Source organism: Sinohyriopsis cumingii, unplaced genomic scaffold, assembly GCF_028554795.1.
Source record: "Sinohyriopsis cumingii isolate HCF-2022 unplaced genomic scaffold, ASM2855479v2 utg000622l, whole genome shotgun sequence".
In the NCBI taxonomy this organism is placed as follows: Eukaryota; Metazoa; Mollusca; class Bivalvia; order Unionida; family Unionidae; genus Sinohyriopsis; species Sinohyriopsis cumingii.
In genome coordinates, this window is record NW_028315918.1 from 1 (window position 1) to 6,728 (window position 6,728).

Below are 6,728 nucleotides of genomic sequence, written 5' to 3' on the forward strand. Positions count from 1 at the left end.
ACAAGCCTAGCATTCAAGTATAAAAAAATTCCTCCCCAGACTGACGTTATCCAAACTGTGTAATGGCGGTCTGAGAAAACATTCTAATCATCTGTCTGAGAAATGTTTCACCTCAAACGTTCCATTTGATCTACTGGGGTGCAGGCTTCAAGGTTCCTCAGAGACTTTGTAAGAACACACATTGCTCAACATCTGCTGGTGGCCCCAGATGGCCATGTGGTCCATGCACTCGCTTTTACAGATCCACGTCTCACCTGGGTATGGCCGGAGTCTCAGGCTCAGCCAGCATGAGCATGTGAAACAACTTGCCAGAAGCCTCAGTGGTCCCAGTATTTTTTCCCCTTTCTCTCCCCCCACCCCCCGATATACTAGCCACCATGTACAACCTATAACGTGCTGAAAAATGGCATTAAACCCAGAACAACTACTACTTCTCCTGGATTTACAAAGTGAACCTGTTTCCCCCTAAAAGCTACATTTCTTCAACAATCTGTGTGTGTGTGTGTGTGTGTGTGTGTGTGTGTGTGATTATGATTTTTAATGTAGCTTTAACAATTTTTCAGTCATATCGGTACGATGTCTGCAGTGTGGCAGTTTATAGTGACGTCTTGCACTTGGGCATAATGCCGCAGACACGTAGCATGATGTACCACCCAGTCACATTATCCTGACACCAGGCCAACCAGTCCTAACACTAATCTCTTAATGCTGAGCACCTAGCGAGGCAACTGTTAGTACCATTTTTGTAATTCTTTGGTATGACTTAACCGGGGTTCAAACCCACGACCTCCTGCTTCCAAGGCAGACGCTCTAATCACTAGGCCACCGGAGCGGTCCCAACAATCTGTGCTGCCTAAAGTCCATATCTCACAAATGACTTGCAGCTGCATTCAATATATTGGGAAACCTGGGCCAACTCCAAAAATAAGGAGATGCAACTCCGTCTACATATTTCATAACACATGGTGACTGGGTCATGTATTTCAAGAAAAAGAAAACAAAATTGATTCATGATATGGATTCTTATGGAATGTACCATAAAAACTATAAACGGGTTTTTTTGGACAATAATTAACCAATCATAACATGGGCATTACCTCCCAGCTGTTACATCCCTGAAAGCACCTGTATTTTCCAAGCCATAAGTAACACAAATTATGGATCTGGGTGCCAAGCCCTCTCTGTCTGTAATTACATCCCTGAATGACCATGTACATCCACTGTAACTGACAAATATGGGTTATTACACATCTGGAAGAGCATATACTTTTACTCCAACATTAACTGACAAATTATGGGTTTTGGTACCAATCCCTATATCAAGGGAGACCACTCTCAAAATGTTAATTCCTTTAGGCAAACATTTTAGCACCTTTATTCCATAAATAAGCCAGAGAAACATGGTTCTTTCTTTTTTTTTTTTTTTGCTTTCTTCATTTTCTCAAATCAATGGAAAGACTCCCATCATATTATAATCAGGCAGTGTATTGGAAGAACATACAAAAGCAGATTATAAATGCAAGGTGAATGAAAATGTTGAAAGGCTTATAAAAAAAACTTTTTGCACTAAGCTATAGATTTCAAGTACAATGATATACTTTATAAATTCAATGGAACAAATGATAGACAAAATTATAGTTTAGATTCTTTTATTAATTTCAATGTCAGAATCAATGATTATAGCAACAACTATCTGGTATTAAAAGACACATGGAGTAACAGTTTATAGTACATCACATAGATTACTAAATGTATTTCTTGAACACTATGATTTAAAACCTTCATCATGTCCCAGTTCTGTACTTACTACTTAATTGCACAACAAAATGCAGTCCTGAACTCATCACCCCACCCAAAACAATTAAGCACTTTTAGACTTTGTATGACTAAGTAGACAACAGAAAATATTTTTTAAAATTGTTTGCAAAAAACATACACATACCTCCCCAATGTTTACATTTTGATATGCAAACAAAAATGTCAAAGCAATGTTAAACCAGTGTACTATGAATGGTACATTATGCACTCCATCTTAAACCAAAAACCCATGAAGGACACAAAATACATCTACTCCATATTAAACCAGAGTACCATGAAGGACACAAAATACATCCACTCCATGTTAAACCAGAGTGCCATGAAGGACACAAAATACATCCACTCTATGTTTAACCAGAGTACCATGAAGGACACAAAATACATACACTCCATGTTTAACCAGAGTACCATGAAGGACACAAAATACATACACTCCATGTTAAACCAGAGTGCCATGAAGGACACAAAATACATCCACTCCATGTTTAACCAGAGTACCATGAAGGACACAAAATACATACACTCCATGTTTAACCAGAGTACCATGAAGGACACAAAATACATCTACTCCATATTAAACCAGAGTACCATGAAGGACACAAAATACATCCACTCCATGTTAAACCAGAGTGCCATGAAGGACACAAAATACATACACTCCATGTTTAACCAGAGTACCATGAAGGACACAAAATACATCCACTCCATGTTTAACCAGAGTACCACGAAAGGCACATTATACACACAATCCATTTTGAACCAGAATACCATGAATGACACATTATACACCCACTCCATGTTAAACCAGAATAACATGAATAATATATTAGAGATTCACTCTATGTATAGTACATTACCAGCACACATGCACTCCATGTGTGTGTCTGTGAGATTTGCCTTTTTAAGGTGGCTTTAAAAAAATTGTGATATGGCTACGACGTCTGCAGTGTGGCAGTTTATAATGATGTCTAACACTGGGACATCATGCCAGAGACATGCAGCATTTTGTCCCACCCAGTCACATTATCCTGACACCTGGAGGACCAGTACTAACACTAACCTCTTAATGCTGAGTGCCTAAAGGCAGCTGTTAATACCATTTTATAAAATTTTTGGTATGACTCAGCTGGGGTACGAACCAACCTTCCACATCCAAGACAGATGCTCTAACCACTAGTTGTCTCACTCCATGTTAAACCACAAGTACCACAAATAGAACATTATATACCCACTCCATGTTCAACCAAAATACCATGAATGACACACATTATACATTCACTCCATGTTAAACCAAAATACCACGAATGACACATTATACACCTACTCTATGTTAAACCAGAGTACCATGAATGATACATTATATACCTACTCTATGTTAAACCAGAGTACTATGAATGACACGTACACCAACTCTACCACAAATAGAACATTATATACCCACTCCATGTTCAATCAAAATACCACGAATGACATTATACACCTGCTCTATGTTAAACCAGAGTACCATGAATGATACATTATACACCTACTCTATGTTAAACCAGAGTACCATGAATGATACATTATATACCTACTCTATGTTAAACCAGAGTACCATGAATGATACATTATATACCTACTCTATGTTAAACCAGAGTACTATGAATGACACATACCCCAACTCTACCACAAATAGAACATTATATACCCACTCCATGTTCAATCAAAATACCACGAATGACACATTATACACCTGCTCCATGTTAAACCAGAGTACCATGAAGGACACATTATACATCCACTCTTATGTTAAACCAGAGTACTATAAATGACACATTATACACCCACTCTGTTAAACCAGAGTACCATGAAGGACACATTATACACCAACTCTATGTTAAACCAAAGTACCATAAATGACACATTATACACCCACTCCATGTTAAACCAGAGTACCATAAATGAGACATTATACACCCCTCCACGAGTATCATTTTACATCTACTGCATGTTTAAGTCTTCCATGGATATATCTGAAACCAGTTTCCTAATTTTAGTCTGAGTGAACTTAACCTTTAATATGCTGCTTTCTTATCCCAAGTGTAATCCATCCACTGTATCTGAGACAAGTGTGGCATAAAACCAATGTTATTGAGCAGAAACTATATTTCTTGTCCCAATGAGTGACCCTGACCTATGTACCTTATCATTTATAGGCTCTACCTTACCACAAGTATAATCTATGCACAAAGTGTGGAAACCATATATGGTGTGTAGACAACTGTTTTTGTCAACCATTTTCCTTCTTTTAGTCCTAGTGACTGTGACCTGTGAGCTTTTGAGCCCAAGAATGATAGGAGTCTTCCTTACCCCCCCTCCCATCCAAAATGTTTGGTAACTGCATACGTTGGACATGTAAATTACTGTGCAGAATCCAAACGTGTTTGATATGGATATCATGACATGACATTTTCTGCTTTATGGTAGGCATCAAATAAATGCATACATAATTGACAAATTGCTCGAATGGTCTTAAAATATAATTAGGTCATCGACATCTGCAAACAAATATGCAATCCAAATTTCATTTCCTTATATTGAGTGGCTTTTGTGCCATCTTATAAGTTTCTCAGGGCAAATGAATACAACCAAATTGGATTGGGTGAGGGGGAAGTACATTATCTTCACAAGAGGGTAAGGGCAAGTTTATGACTGAAGCATTGCTAAAGAGGGGGTGGGCCAAATATGAATCAGCTTCCAAATTATTCATTAGTCATGGTGTATAGGGAATTTTTTTTCAAAGTATCAACATTTATCCAAGTGCTTAAAAATTATCTTTTCATCCTTTCTGGGCTGTAGCTCCTTAATTTTAAAACACTGAAATTTAAAATAACTTGCATTATGTGTATATCTTGGGATAAACATATGTTGCATGCATATTGGTTCACTGTTAACAACTGCTTAAAAAGTGCACATCCATGCAATAAGGTGATCACCTATTTCAACCAAACGTATATTGATAGTACAACTCTGGATGGACACGTTTCAAACAAAAACTGGGTCACTGTAATCTTCTTTTCTACCCTTTTTTTCTCATAAAATTGCAACAAAAGAATTGGGTCCATCCTTAGTGTCTGTGGTGCATTTTTTAAACCATTACGTCCATCAACATTTACACTTTTTGTGTATCTTGGGATGAGCATTTGATGCACATGAAAGCTGGCTCACGGTGTCCTACTTAATAATACTTAATAAAAAGTGGAGACAACTATTACTTGTCTCCAATTCCCACATATTGTAACTATTTCTATAAAATTATGCTGTGATGGGTTCTTTTTAGGCATTAACAGGTGGGTAAAAAAATGCATGCTGCTATTTGTATGTATATGTGTACACCTGTAGGTTTGTAAATAAATTTGCTCTTTTGTGCAAGGGCCTCCACATAGATTACTTATTATTATTATTACAATTTTTATGGGAGCCCCGAGTGGTCAAGTGGTCTAAACAGATCTCCATTACGGATTACTACCATCTCTCCTCTGTCTGCGTAGATTCGAGTCTTGGATTCGGCCAATGTGGGTATGTCAGAAAGCTTGCCAGTAACTTCTCGAGGGTCGGTGGTTCTTTCCGGGTTTTTTCTCCACCATTAATACCGGCCGCCATGTACAGCATATTGTGTGCTGAAAAATGACGCTAAACCCAACAACAACTATTTTTATGAAGAACCAACCTGAAACCATATGAAGTCTTTTGATGAATATCACATGTGAAAATGACCGTTCTTTCCAGAGGAGAAACAATAACTAGATTATCAACATGGCAAATTTTGCAGTTATACCGGATGTAACATTGACACAATTTTACATTAGGACCAATCAGATATCATAAAAGGTCTTTTGGCAAAAACTCCATGCCAATATGACAATCCATACAGAAGGAGTATCAATATGAATTTTAACATGACCACTCTGGCAACCATACTGGATGTCACTTTTGCAACATTTCTTTTAGGAGCAACTCGGAAAGTCTTCTTGTGAAAACCCCTTATCAATCTTACTTGCTTTATTTAGAGAGAAGCAATAACATAGTTTTCAAGATGACTTCCATCTTCGATGACTATCCATAAGTAGGGCTTTCGATATTATTTTAAAGACAGCTATCATGGTAGCCACACTGGAGGTATGATCAGCATCACTTTGAATTAGGACTAATAAGACTTAAAAATAAATTCTGGCTAAACCCTATGTTGATACGACTTCTTCCATTTAAGAAGAGCAGTAATAACAAGGTTACTGCTGTGTTAGAAATAACCAGCACCATTTTCATTTACATCACAAGTCACTGGTGAAAATGTGTGACCATCCATTAAGAAAAACAAATAACAAAACTGTCAAGCTGACCACTGTGAGCCATGCCCAAGTCCAAGTGGCTCCCTTTTCAGTTATAAATTTCTGGCATATTTGATATAGTTTGAAGGTTGAATGACTAATATTCAGCAGAAGAACATATTATCTGATTAATTAAATAACAAATTACCTTATACAAAAATATTCAAGAAAAACCTATTGCTCTAAATCAGTGCGTGAAAACTACTTTACTTCAGCCGAACGTAATCGTTATCACAAAAATTAAATTGAAAGCATCAACATATACTCTCACTGGGTCTAACCACCATCTGTCTACAACCTCCAATTAAAGACACATGACAATGCTGCACACATTTTTTACATGACAAAACCCACACATCTGCGCTTGGCCTTGACCTCTGCTTTATGTGGATTTTCAGCACTTGTCTGGTAAATATTAGCTTAATTTCATGATTTCTGAACATTATGAACAAAGACAAAGGTAACACTGTGAATAAAGTAGGCAAAGGCAAAATAAAGTTTATGAAAATTAATGGAGCTGTTCTCTTTTACATGCTGTTTATT